We start from the raw sequence: 15,631 nt of genomic DNA, 5'->3' as shown, positions 1-15,631 counted from the left end.
TATATTTTGTTAATAGAATCACCAATTTACATGTATAAAAAGTTACTAATAGGGCTTTTTCGAATTAATTAATAAAATAAATTTCTATACAACACCAATAAATATTACAGTACTAAATTATTTAAATCTAATGAATACTTATTATAATTATTAGCAATTGATCATTTCAAAGTGATATATAAGATAATAGAGAACTTGCAAGTAAATATATATATATACTCCACATGTAATTCAAAATAAATACTCTAATCCTCACGCGACTAGATAGTAGAGTGATATATGAATGATTATTTTATTAGGAGAGGTGAAAATGCATTTATAGATTAGAGCCTTAAGCCCCTACGGCTACCAATTATATTTTTTTCTCTTTCTAAATTTATTATATTTTCTAAAACAATCTCTTGTCCTTACGAAGTTAATATCATCGAAAACAACATAGTCGGAGGTTAAATGATAGCAAAGGACGGAACTGGTGAATGGTGATGAAATTAAAAAATTTGCAGACCAAAATGAAGTCAAAATGATTGAACTTAAAATATAGTGTCTGTTTAAATTTTTTATATAAAAAATGATACTAGTATAATTTTTAAAAGTCAATATATTTTCCAAATAATTACGAAAATAAAACGGCATAAGCTAAATTTCATACATTAAATTGATAAATCGCGTTAATTGAGCATAAAGTAAACATAAAAAGAAGCAAATGAGATTAAAACTCATCTCGTCTAACATAACTCTATTTTTATGAAACAGAATGAGTACAGGTGCCCAAGGTTTACGGTTCCGTCGGTTAACCGTGAAATCATAACTGGCAGTTACGGTTCTGAATTGGAATCGTGAGAATTCATCCAAACCGAGATCGTCGATTTTAGAACCGTGGTTCGGTTTAGGTTCAATAATTTCCGAACTGAAACGGTGCAGGAACCGCCGGTCCAAACAGTCCAAACCGGAACCGTAAAAAATTGCTAAAAAACCGTGAAACCGAGCCGAAACCGCAAAAAACCGCCGAAAACTGGCGGTTTGGAACAGTGAAAACCCTTTAAAAACCGGGGATTTAGAACCAAAACCGGCGGTTTTGGAACCGAAACCGTAACTACGAAACACCCTCGCGGTTCAGTTCTGGTTCGACAATTTTAAAAACTGTAACCGGCGGTTCTGGAACCGTGGACACCTCTAGGAATGAGTAGGAGTTTTATGAGTGAAAAAAAAGGAAGAAAAGGTGGTGATTTTCTTAATTTTAATTTGTTAAATCATCTCATGTCTTTCCCGAATTCAAGGTCATGAGGGCACCCGCAACGCTGTGCCGTTGCGGTTCCTATGCCGTTCCGGCGGAACGGTTCCGCGGCGGCACGCGTCGCCGTTCCGTGCCGTCGCCATTCCTATGCCGTGCCGCGTTCCGTTCCGGAGGAACGCGGAACGGAACGTTCCGCCACGCGCCGAGGCGACGTGGCGGCCTCCCATTCGACGCGTGAAGCCCACTCGCTGCCCCGCGAGTGGGCTTCGTCCGATGACGCAATAATTAATTTTTTTTAAAAAAATTCGAATTTAATAAAATAAAAAAAAAAAATTTTGCAACGGTAATGAGACCGCTTTTTTTATATCCGTTTTTTATTTTTTTTAATTTTTATTTTATTTATTTACTCTATAAATACTCATATTTCATACTCATTTCAATCACAAACACACATCTATTCCTCTCTATTTCCACCCCAATTTTCATCTCAAATCAACTATATTTTCCTTCTCCCAAATTTAATCAAACTAATGGATCCTTATGAACAAATGCGTCAAATATTGGAACAATCACTTGAAGAAGATCGACGACGGGAGGCGGAAGAAGCCGCGCCACCCCAACGACGCTCCCGTACGTACATCCATCGTAACCGGGAGGAAGCCGCCGCAAGGTTAGTACGCGACTACTTCTGCGATAACCCGGTTTGGGGAGATACGTACTTCCGTCGCCGTTTCCGCATGGGGAAACCGTTATTTCTCCACATCGCGAATACTTTGGCAGCCCGGGAAGAGTTCTTCCAGGAAGGGTTCGACGCGGTCGGCCGTCCCAGCCACACGACGCTGCAGAAATGTACTGCAGCAATCCGCCAGCTTGCGACTGGACAAACGGCCGACATGTTCGACGAATACCTCCACATCGGAGACAGCACTGGGCGAATGTGCTTGCTCAAATTCTGCCAAGGCGTCCGGGCAGCCTTCACCGACGAATTTCTCCGAAGGCCAAGCACGACCGATTGTCAGTTCCTGCTCAACCTTCACGAAACAGTGCACGGATTCCCCGGGATGCTCGGCAGCGTCGATTGCATGCACTGGCAATGGAAGAATTGCCCGGTGGCGTGGAAGGGGTCCTACACGAACGGCCACAAAGGCACCCACCCAACCGTTATACTTGAGGCCGTTGCCGATTACCGCCTTTGGATCTGGCACGCGTACTTCGGGGTCCCCGGGTCGAACAACGACATAAACGTGCTCCACCAGTCCGACCTCTTGACCGAAGTTTTGGATGGTAAAGCGCCGGCCATCAACTTCGTCGCCAACAACCGGCTTTATAAAATGGGGTACTATCTCGCCGATGACATCTACCCGAAGTGGCCTACCTTCGTGAAGACGTGCAGTGGGTCTGCGGACCCAAAGCAGACTCTTTTTGCGCAGAAGCAGGAGGCTGCTCGCAAGGATGTGGAGAGGGCGTTCGGGGTTCTCCAAGCGCGCTTCAACATTATCAAAGCCCCGGCTCGTACGTGGTTCATGGAAAACATGGTCGACATCATGTATACGTGCATAATCTTGCACAACATGATTGTCCAAGACGAAGGACCCTGAGGTGGGAAATTTGTTCGACGACGAATCCCCCGGAAGCTCAACCGCAAGTAGTCCGCCTCGAAGTGGAGCGCATCCGTCTATACAAGAACGGTTATCTATTCGTGCAAGGACACGCGACTCTAGTGCCCACACCCAACTCCAACATGATCTAATTGAACACATTTGGGCAAATTTTGGCGGATGAAATTATTAAAATTGTGTACTTTTATTTTTTTAGGATTTTAATTGTGTGCTTTTTATTTTTTTACGTTTAAGTTGTAATTTTTTTTAATGTTGTGTGTTTTTTTAATAAAGTGTGTTTGTTTTTTAAAGTGTGTTTATTTAAATTGAATTGGGTTGGAAATAAAAAAAAATGAAATTGAATGAATAGTAATTTAAGGAACGGTTAAGGAACGGTTAAGGAACGGAGGGTTGCAGGTTCCGTTCCTTAGTTAAGGAATGGAGTAAAAAAGTACAGTGGGGCCCTCAAATAGTGGTTTAAGGAACGGTATAGGAACAGCGTTGTGGATGGCCTGAGGGGCGCCGCACCATTGAGAAATGTGTGGTGCAGTGGCCGTCGCAGGAGCGAGGGAGGGTGCTAGGTATGGTAGGGAGTGCGACACCGTGAGGGGCTTCCTTTGTGGCACACCATTCCAAACTTTAATGAATTTTTTAATAATTTACATTCATAAATATATTATAAACATAATTTATTTTAATATATTTTTAATTTAAAATTAATTGTTTAAATAAAAAATTCATCTTATAAATTTAAATTGGTAGTATATGATTTTATAATTTTCAAACTCTATAATTATCAGCAACTTTCACTTTATATAATTATTATTTTTAGTGAAATAATTTGTTAATTATAATGTTATTTATTGTTATAAAGTAGTAAATAAGTAATTTACAAAATTAAGATTAAAAGTACTGGAATAGAGGTATAAAGAGAGATATGGCTATATAAGTTGTTGTATGATATAGAAATTGAAGAGAATGACAATGTGGTGGAGATAGAGGTTTGATAAGAGGAATCCGTTGTAATGACTTCAGAACATCTTCAACTATTTATACTAAACTAAAACTCATTTTTGAGTATATGTCACACTTAAAAGTAATTTTACTCCAACAATTTACATCAAACTCAAATTTATGGAGTATCATTTTTTAGTATATGTATCACAAAATTTTTGCAGTATCTCGATTTGGTGTTACTTTGTGGAAAAATGAAAACACGAGTTTGGATTCACAATATGTTTGGAGAAATTTTCTGCATAAAAATGAGATTTGTTGATAGTTGGAGATGGTCTCTTGCTTTCTTATCCATATTTTAATTTCAATAATAATGCCACTTCATCCATCCAATAGAAATAAAAATTTTTGAAAAATCATTTTAATACACAATTGGTAAAGTAAGAGAGAAGTAAAAAGAATATGAAACCGAAGTATTACTAATGGAGAATGAGACTCACTCAGAAAAACAAGTTACCCAAAAATAAAAGTGTGCTATTTTTATGGTAAGTGTTCTCCCTCCGTCCCAAAATAAGTGAAACACTTCTTTTAGCACGAGATTTAAGGAATTGATATTTAAATAAGTTAAAGTGGAGAGAGTAAAGTATGAGAGATGGGAACGTAAAGGAATGAAGAGAGAATAAAGTAGGTGGAAAATAAAGTAAGAGATATGATTTTTTGCTAAAACTCGAAATGACTCGCTTATAGTGGGATATCCCAAAAAGAAATACTACTCGCTTATCTTGAGAAGGAGGGAGTATATTCTTACTAATTCATAAATTTATAATCTAAATTTATAATTGGTCGTTACATACATATCTCACGTGGATTAAATATACAATTATTTATATCAGTCAAATAAAGGAAAGAAATTTATAATCTAGGTAAAATATATGGTACCAGTAATTACTTCAATGTTTGATATTGGATGTTTTGCATGTTTTGATCTAATTATATCGTACGTAAATGCATAAAGTTTATTTTATAAAATAATAAACATTAAAAGATGCAACTAGAAAAAAGAAACATGTTGATAGGATAATCTTTAATAAAGAATGGGACAAAGTACTGTTGAGAATGCCATACCTTGGAGTTCCAACTTCCTAGGATTATCTCTTCATTGCATAGAGTACGTAGTATTTCTAAGGGTATCCACAGTGATGATAGCCCAGCAATAGCCTAGCCATAGCCCAGCCACAAACTCCTCCTACCACATTATCAATACTAAAAACCCTCCTGCCACATCAGAAATAGCCCAGCCATAGCCTAGCCATATCATAAATAGCCCAGCCACATCAATAGCCACATCACTAATAACACAATATACGGAATTTAATTTACGAGACATATACGGGAAACATTAATAATACTATTTTAATTTTAAAAAAAGTACAATAAATTAAAAAAGTACAATAAATTTTAAAAAGTACTAAAATTTTTAAAAAGTACATTAATAATAAAAATTACATTAAAAAAAGTACATTTTACAAAATTACATAAATAAAAAAAACTAACTCCGAGCAGTCCTCCGCGCCCATAACTCTTCAATTAAATCCTTTTGGAGTCGAATATGAGCTTCCGTTTGGCGCATGTCGGCATGTGCTTGAAGGAGGCCGGCTTCATCGTGAGGTACCCCACTCCGTGCGTTGGGGACGGCCACGCCGTGGCTTGGACCGGCTTCATTATCGTCGTTGGCCCAATCCGTCAGTTGTACACCTTCATCTTCGACAATCATGTTGTGCATGATAATACAGGCGTACATTGTATCAGCAATGCAGTCGACGTGCCACAAACGCGTTGGACCCCTAACCGCCTCCCATCGAGCCTGGAGCACACCAAATGCGCGCTCCACGTCCTTGCGCGCGGACTCCTGCCGTGCCGCAAAGTAGGCCTTCTTCTCATCTCCTGGGCATCGGATCGTCTTCACAAAGACGGGCCACCTAGGGTCTATCCCATCCGCCAAGTAGTAGCCCATATCATGCCGGTTGCCGTTGGCGACAAAACTGATGGCCGGACCGACGCCCTGGCACTGCTCGTTGAATAGGGGGGACGAGTTAAGGACGTTTAGGTCGTTGTTCGAACCGGCTATCCCAAAATACGCATGCCAAATCCACAGCCGGTAATCAGCTACGGCCTCGAGGATCATCGTGAGATTCTTTCCCTTGTAGCCGGTCGTGTAGAACCCCTTCCAGGCAGCGGGACAGTTCCTCCACTCCCAATGCATACAATCTATGCTGCCTAACATTCCCGGGAACCCATGCTGCTCCCCATGCATCCTCAGCAGATCCCGACAATCTTCGCGGGTAGGCTTTCGGAGATACTGATCACCGAATACTTCAATCACGGCTTGACAGAAATACTTCAAACATTCCAGGGAAGTCGTCTCACCGATGTGGAGGTACTCGTCCCACATGTCTGCCGCGCCTCCGTAAGCCAACTGCCGGATTGCCGCAGTGCACTTTTGAATTGGTGTGTGGCCGGGTTTGCCAGCAGCATCGTGCCTGAAGCGGAAATACAGATATCGTTGCTCCAAGGCGTTAACAATAAGCATAAACATGGCTCTGCTCATCCTAAAACGTCGCCTGAAAATGTTGGCGTTGAATCGCGGCTCCTCTGCGAAGTAGTCTTCGTATAGGCGCTGATGTGCAGCTACGTGATCACGATCAATCGCTTGTCGGCGATGGACAACTGGCCGAGGTCGAGGTACCGCCGGCTGCAAGGCTCTTTGCATCCATTGGTCTATCCCGCGGTTGGTATATGCCTCAAACGCTTCGGCCATTCGACGTTCGTACTCCTCAGCGTCCCCCCCACTACCTCCACTACCATCACCCGCGTTACTCATCTTCTCGGTGTTGATCTTGTATAGAAATTAAGATAGAGAGAGTACTCGTTAATACAAGTGGTGCGAATGAAAATGAAGTGTAAATCGCGTATATATAGTGTCTCGAAAATTTAAAAAAAAAAACAAAAAAACCGCTGGGCGATGTGCTGGGCGATCCCGACGCTGCAATGGCGCCGAGCGGATTGCCCAGCGCATCGCCCAGCGCCCGTCGACCGCCTAGCGCTAGGCGATTTTTAATTCCGAAAAACCGCTCGGCGGTTTTCGGAAGCTGCAATGGTTCGCCTAGCGACCGCCTAGCGCCGGCGCTCGGCTAGGCGGTGCGCTAGGCGCCATTGTGGATAGCCTAATAGTAACAATTTTTGTTGTTATTTTATTTTGGTCCTATTAGGAAATCTATTCTAATCTAAAATGCAACTTGAGTGAAAAGACCTTAATATCCTCTTTGAAGGGAAAATAGAAAGATGGTGTGTCTTCTATCCAAAAATAATTTTTGAAGACAAAAACAATTGGACAAATAATGGTCCAATAAAATGCTAGCTTCTTGAAGAAGTTTTAAAACACATTTAAATAAAGCAATACCATTAATTATTTTTTTATAATTAAGTTATTAAATTTATATATTAATTAGCCTTATATGTAGGTTTAAAATGTAATAGAGAATTCAATTTATCTTCCATTCATTTAAGTTAAAATTTAGATTTAATCCTTTATTGCAATACTTTTTCTCCGAATTAATTTACGAGCTAAAAGAAAACACAAATATGTAATGATTACAATTTTCATACTATATTTACTTAATTAAAGTTTTTAATTCTTATATTTTAATTCACCTCTAATTAATTAAATAATCTATCATAATCTAAAGTGTCAGTTTGGTGAAAAGACAATGATACCCTTTTTGGAGGGAAAATGGAGAGATGAAGTGGCTTTTATTTCTTTATTTTATTTTGGGTATTGTTCAATAAAATTCTAGCTTCTTGAGAAAGTTTTGAAACACTTTTAAATAAAGTCTGTCATTAGTTGAATCTACATTTATGTATCATGGACTAATTTTCTAATTTTCTGATTGCAAAATAGATAGAGGGTGGTTCTGCTTGAAATCCGGTGATGGCTCCGGCGAGAACTCCGGTAATGGCTTTGGCAAAGGAACAAACATATCAAATTAGCAAAACCTATGTAGAATCTTTCAATTTATACATTTCTGAAACTTTGAATAACTTAATATTGGTTTTAAATTCTATATTCTAAAACATGAAAAAGATACTTCATCGGGGATGAGGCCAGCGCCGGAGATGCATGGCCGGAAAGTAAAGGCAGCGGCGGCAGAAGGGACGGAGGTAGCTGCGACGGCGGAAGAGACGTAGGTAGCAGCGGCGGCTGAAAGAGAACCATCCGATGGAAGAGACGGAGGCAGCGGCGGCGGTGTAGGAACTGCAACTCTGCAAGAGCCATCCGTCGACACCATGGCCGACCAAACAGACAGTTAAGCAGGATGGAAGGAAACCCGGCGAGCACGGCGGTGGGCGTGGCGGAGTCGATTGGCAGAGAGAGGGAGGTGGCGAGGCCGATTGAGAGAGAGTGTGGAGGCTCAGGAGAGGAAGAGAGAGGCGTGATTGGGAGAGAGATGGAGAATAGGGAGGCGCAACTTTTATCGTAGGGTTGGTAGGGTTTATTCAGGTTTTTATTGAGTTGGATTTTTGAAAAATTTTATACTCCAGTGATTGATTTTCTTTTTAATTGAATATAGTCCTAAATTAGGTATTATTGTGTCTTAAAAGTTAGATTTAATTTGGACTATTAATTTATTGGATTTAGTATATACTTCATATATATTTTTTATTTTTTTTACAATTTAGTTATAAAAGTAGTAGTATATGTTAATTAGCCTTATATTTGGATTAAAATTGGAATTGTGCAATAGAGTTTAGCTTTTTTTTTTTTTTTTTTTACTTCATCTCTTAACTAAGAGACTGCTATAGAGTTTAGCTTGCCTTCCATTTATTTAGGTTAAACTTGCAATTTAATCCTTTATTGTAATATTTTTTTCTGAATTAATTCACAAGCTAAACGACAACACAAATATGTAATGTTTACAATTTTCATTCTATAATTACTCAATTAAAGTTTTCAGTTCATATATTTTAATTAGTCTCTAATTAATTAAATAATACCACTAAAGAGTTGTATAAATTACGAAATAAGATGAAATTATATATATATATATATAGGGATGCATTCATTTCCTTTTCCTATATTTCATCATTTTTCCATCTTAATATCAGCCATTAGATTAGAGAAATGGACGGTCCAGATCAACATTGGGTAATTAATCCCGTGTTGCATTATTTGTCCTATTTTGTGCATTATGAGGGTATAATAGTAATCTAATAATGGCTGGAAACCGCTACGAATAATGCACCACATGGTCACGAGTAATGCATATAATTGACTATATAATGCACAATATGTTAACTGCAATGCATACGAATAAGATGTATCATGTTATGATGTTTGGACAGACGTTTCTTGTTTCCCCTAAGGGTTTAATAAGCTTAGGGGCTAGGGTATAGTACGTAGACACGTATGTAATCTTCACATGGTAACGAGTAATGGATATAATTGACTATATAATGCACAATTTGTGAACTGCAATGCATACGAACAAGATGTGCTGTGTTATGATGTTTGACACACGTTTCTTGTTTCCCCTAAGGGTTTAATAAGCTTAGGGGCTAGGGTATAGTACGTACGCATTAATAACAAATTATAAAACGATACGAATAATTCACCAAATTGTCACGAGTAATGGATGTTATTAACTATATAATGCACAATATGTGAACTGCAATGCATACGAATAAGATGTACCATGTTATGATGTTTGACACACGTTTCTTGTTTCCCCTAAGGGTTTAATAAGCTTAGGGGCTAGGGTATAGTACGTAGACATTACTAAATGCACGTATGTAATCTTCAATCCGTTGATTAACCCATATACACAATACCTCTAATAATGCATAATATACTGAGATAATGACAATTAACAGCTACATAATGCACTACCTAAACCAAATAATGCACATACGTATATTCCAATAACAACAATTTGTTAGTAATGTCTACGTACTATACCCTAGCCCCTAAGCTTATTAAACCCTTAGGGGAAACAAGAAACGTGTGTCAAACATCATAACATGGTACATTTTATTCGTATGCATTGCAGTTCACATATTGTGCATTATATAGTTAACAACATCCATTACTCGTGACAATTTGGTGAATTATTCGTATCGTTTTATAATTTGTTATTAATGCGTACGTACTGTACCCTAGCCCCTAAGCTTATTAAACCCTTAGGGGAAACAAGAAACGTGTGTCAAACATCATAACACATCACATCTTGTTCGTATGCATTGCAGTTCACAAATTGTGCATTATATAGTCAATTATATCCATTACTCGTTACCATGTGAAGATTACATACGTGTCTACGTACTATACCCTAGCCCCTAAGCTTATTAAACCCTTAGGGGAAACAAGAAACGTGTGTCCAAACATCAAAACATGGTACATCTTATTCGTATGCATTGCAGTTAACATATTGTGCATTATATAGTCAATTATATGCATTACTCGTGACCATGTGGTGCATTATTCGCAGATACCAAAATGTGGCAGTTACTTTTCCGTCAAATGTCAATAATAACCCTGTAATGCATACAACCACCTTCTATAATGCAACACGGAACCAGTTTTATAGAATCAATCTGATCCGTTGATGCCTTAGATCTAACGCGTAATATTAAGAAGGAAAAAGGATCTAAGATGTGAAAAGGAGAATAACGCTCCCCTATATATATATATGTAAAATTAAATCTAACTTATAAAGTTTGTATAACTTCTAAATATAAGAGTAGTGTAAATTTCATATTATTCAAAACAAATAAGATGCATAAAATATTATCGTTATTTTAAGTGGCAATTTACTTTTTATACGTGTATGTGGTGGGAAGTAAGAAATTTATTCTTTCCAATATTAACAACTCATTTAGTCTTTGGCCATATATATCTAGTTATGCTACGGTCTGAAATTAAACAGAAGAAATAAATAGTCAACTAAAATGTGATTATCGGATAATACAAAATTTAGTATTCATAATTGTGCAGTATTTGTTGCGATTTAAGTATAATATTTGTTGCGATTTAAGTATTTTTTTATTGAGACATTTAGTTTTTTTATAAGTTATTATTAAGATAGTATAACTATATAAAATTTTATTATAATTTTATTTTGGATGAGAGAAAAACAAATTCTCTAAACTTTCATAGTACATATATTCAAGAAATGTTAAAATATTAATTAAGTAAAATAATAGTGTTTGGGTGATGATATTCATAGGATGAGATTGTGACAAAATAATTTGCGTCATGAGATAAGATTGTGGAAAGGTACAATTTATTTGATTTTGATTTCTCTTATGAGATAAGATTTTGTTCTTTATAATTTTGATTCCTATTTCTCTTTTATGCTTCTTAAAATATTATATTTATGTACATTACTCTCTTCGTTCAATAAAAATATAGGCATATAATATGCTATGGAAATTAAGATAAAATTTGTAAAGTATGAGAGGGGAGAAGAGTAGTTGAAGTAATGATTTAATGGTGGTATAAGTTATAAATAACTTGGTGTATATGAGTAATAAATTGGGATAACTTTCCATAAATGAAAATGACCATATTTTTGTGCGTACTAATGTAATAGTTGGGTGAAAGATATAGCCATACATGGTTTATGGTTTTATATATTCATTTATTTTGTATTTATAATTTGAAACTTTTATGTCCCGTGCATAGCACGGGTGTTAATACTAGTACTACTAAATTTATAGATTAAATTAGGAATAAAATGAAATTATATATTTAAAAATTAAATATAACTTTTAAAGTTTGTATAACTTCTTAATATAAAGAGTAGTGTAAATTGTCACATTATTCAAAACAAACAAGATGCATAAAATATTATCGTTATTTTAAGTGATAATTTACTTTTTGTACGTGTATGTGGCGGGAAGTAAGAAATTTATTTTTTCCAATACAAAAAATTTATTTAGTCTTTGGCCATGTATATCAAGTTATGATATGATCTGAAATTAAATGGAATAAATAAATAGTCAACTAAAATGTGATTATTGGATAATAAATTTTTTTACCTTGACTTCTCAAAGAAGTTTTAAATTTATATGATATAAATCATTCATATATTTAATGTGGATATATTTAATATTCTATATATATTTTTCAAATTATTTTTTTTAAATTAAGCTATTATATTTATATATTAATTTACGTTTTATTTGGATTAATGACTTGCGTAGCACTAATAATAAACATCTTTACTCACACATATTTTCTTTATTTGTATATCTTATTCTAATTAACTAATACTCTTTGATCATTAGTCACACTTCTTTTTTTAGTCATTAATTTTATTGTTTATACTCCATTCGTTTACAGTGAGACAAGATAATTACAATTATGTTTTTTTAAATCTCCATATTGCCTTGAATTCTTATTATTTTCATATATTTATTATATTTTATATTTATTATTTGAAGTTTTTATGTCCTGTGCATAGTACGAGTGTTAATACTAGTTGAGAAAAAATATAACTTACCATCGAATTCAAAAGTTATGGAACTCAAACCATTTACTACACTAAAATTCATCAATTTTCCTGTACTTTGCCCACCTATATATTCAGATTGATTTCATCGCACTCGCTAAAATTATGGGGGTTCAACAAATTAGAAATAATAATTATGCGACTCATATTTCAATCTACCAATTATTTACGTGTAATTTGTTGTGCTTAGTTGGATGATTTTAGGAAAACATCTATACCTATATATAAATAGTTTAATTTACAAAATTGGGTTAGTTTATTTTATTCCAATTTACAATAGTACTATAATTTAAAATTTTATTTCTTTAATTATTGTTTTAAATAAATCATATCACGCCACTACAACCAAAAAATCATTAAGAACATTTTTAATACGACTAAGTATGCTAATTTGTATTTCTAATATACAACCAACGCTTTAAAAAATATGTTTATTATTGACGTCTCAACTAAAATTAGAGGATGCAACCAGAAGCGTCCTAAAAAAATAAAAGATTAAGTTAATTTGTCATTCATCTGAAACCTTTCTCTTGCTTCATAAATTGTTACTCTCTCTGTCTCATCTCAAGTGATTGACTGTTTTTCGGGCACGTTTTTAGGGAAAATGATAATAACTAGTTAAAATGCAGAGAAAGTAAAGTAAGTAATAGAATAATGTAGATACGACTCTCTTATATATTATTTTCTCTCTTATTTTACTTTCCATTCACTTTAACTATTTATTATCTTCTTCACAAATAATGACCAAAAAGAAACCAATCACTTTGAACTGGGATGGATGGAGTATTATTTTTTAAAATTTTCCACGCAAATAATTGTGTTTATTTTTTTTTCCCATAAAACAAATTTTTTGTATTGCACCTCGAATGATTTAATGGGTGGGACCATTTTGCACGTACTAATAACTAATACTCCAGCAATTGGCACACTTGGGTACACGCAAATAGGTGGACTTTATGATGGTAAATTAAATTTTTCTCAATTTTCTTTGTAGTTGAGCGGATTGAAATAGAAACTATGTAACATTATATTATTTACATTATGAAATTCATAGTAAATATTCTTAAGATCGTTCGCGGCATTTGCTAGGCGATTTTTGCAAAAGAAACGCATAACTCACAATTTCAAATAGTGTGAAACAAAAAGAAAAGCTAAACTAAAAAAATATTAAAAAAATTGGAACTCAATGGCGACATGCAGTAACGTGTAGCGCATGCAATATACGATTGGCTGAGCCACCATGTGTGAGTGTGAGCCGTGCCGTGATGTCAAGCAACAAGGTCGTGACTAGTGGCGGATCCAGGACATGATGGAGCAGAATTAAATATTAAAAACAAATTAATATATTTTTTAATAAAAAAATTATATAATACATTAATTAAAATATAAAAGTAATACAATAAGTTAAATAGAATAATCATTTAGACCTCATAAATATTTCAAATGTTTATTTTGATATACAAGTAATAAGATACAATAAAAATCACAGATAATAAGTGTTTTATAGTAATTAATAAAATAAGAGTATCAAATATTAGAAAAAAATTATTTAACTAAAAAAGAAATAGTATAACAAAATAATATGTGTAAACAAATAAAAATATTGATTATTATACTATTTAACGGTTTGATTTGGTAATATAAATTGATAAAAGAAAGAAAGAAAGGTTTAGAGAAGAAAAAGTGCTCTCAATGAGGTACCGAACCGTCCATAGACCTCTAAGTTAAAAGCGCAACAAAACAACAACTAGGATATTACTTTAATATGATTCATTGAAATCTAGTATATTTTTCTTTGCACATAAGGGGTGATTTTGCCTTGTCTATCTCTTAATTAACTTCTTGATGTCAACTAGATCTCTGTCTATAAAAAATAATCTTTGTAGTGAATTGCATAAGTTTAATATAAAATTGATAATACAAAGAGAGCATTGAAAAAGTAGTTGATTGGTTTGTGAAAATAATACCCATCTTATCATAAAGAAAAATTTAAACTAATTTTAATAAATAACCTCAAATTGAAAATTATAACTACTTTTTATAAGACAATAATAGTAAATCATCCAAAAAATAAATTATCACGCATCATAAATATTACTCCACACTCCAGTTTATAATTACCAATAAAAAACAATTACTACCTCCGTCCCACATTAAGTGTCACATTTTGCCATTTCAGACCGTCCCACAATAAGAGTCACATTTCACTTTTACCATAAATGGTGAGTAGACCGACCCCACAATAATAGTAAATCATCCAAAAAATAAATTATCACGCATCATAAATATTACTCCACACTCCAGTTTATAATTACCAATAAAAAACAATTACTACCTCCGTCCCACATTAAGTGTCACATTTTGCCATTTCAGACCGTCCCACAATAAGAGTCACATTTCACTTTTACCATAAATGGTGAGTAGACCGACCCCACATTCCACCAACCAATTCTGCTCACATTTTATATAAAGCTAATATACATAAGTGAGACCCATTATCCACTAAACAAATAAACAGAAACAAATAAGAATTCTAATTCTTATAATATGAAAAGGAAATGTAAATTGTGTATAAATAAGAATTATACTTACCATCACGGATAGAAGGAGGGAGGAGGCGGGTGGAAGGAGACAAGGAGTTGAATCGTAGACTGTAGAGTAAGAGAAAAGACGGAAAAAAGATTTGTGATCTTAACCCTAACCCTAATTAAAAGTTAAAAACTTAAAATATAAGTTTTGTAATATATTACTAATAAAAAATTACATTATGATTTTTAAGCTAGCCCAGTCAGCAAGTATTAAAATAAAAAATTAAAAATTATAAAATATTAATATATATCGGGTATTTTCGGGACTATCAGGATTATCCGGTCGGGTATCGGGTATCCTGATACCCGCAAAACCCAAAATTATAATACCCGACTCCGCCCCGTTTCCCGATTCCTTCGGGTAACGGGTACCCGTTACGCGCTACCCGTTTCGACACCCCTACTATATTCCCTTCCGTCCTCATTAAATATTGTGTGTTTTCTTATGTAGACTGTCTTCATAATAGTAGAATCATTAACATTTTGGACGTTCCTTAATAGTATGATCATTTCTCATTTTTAGTAAAAGTCAACACATTTGTTTTCACTTACTTTATTCTCACTATATTCTCTCTTCATCTTTGTATTTTTTTTACTATCTACTCTATTCTTCTTTTACTTAACTCATTTAACACATTTTTTCTTAAATCTCGTGTCGAAAAGAAATGCTTCCGCTTTCGCAGAATAGAG

Source organism: Salvia splendens, chromosome 4 (genome assembly GCF_004379255.2).
Source record: "Salvia splendens isolate huo1 chromosome 4, SspV2, whole genome shotgun sequence".
NCBI classification, from domain to species: Eukaryota; Viridiplantae; Streptophyta; class Magnoliopsida; order Lamiales; family Lamiaceae; genus Salvia; species Salvia splendens.
This window is presented reverse-complemented; position numbering follows the sequence as displayed.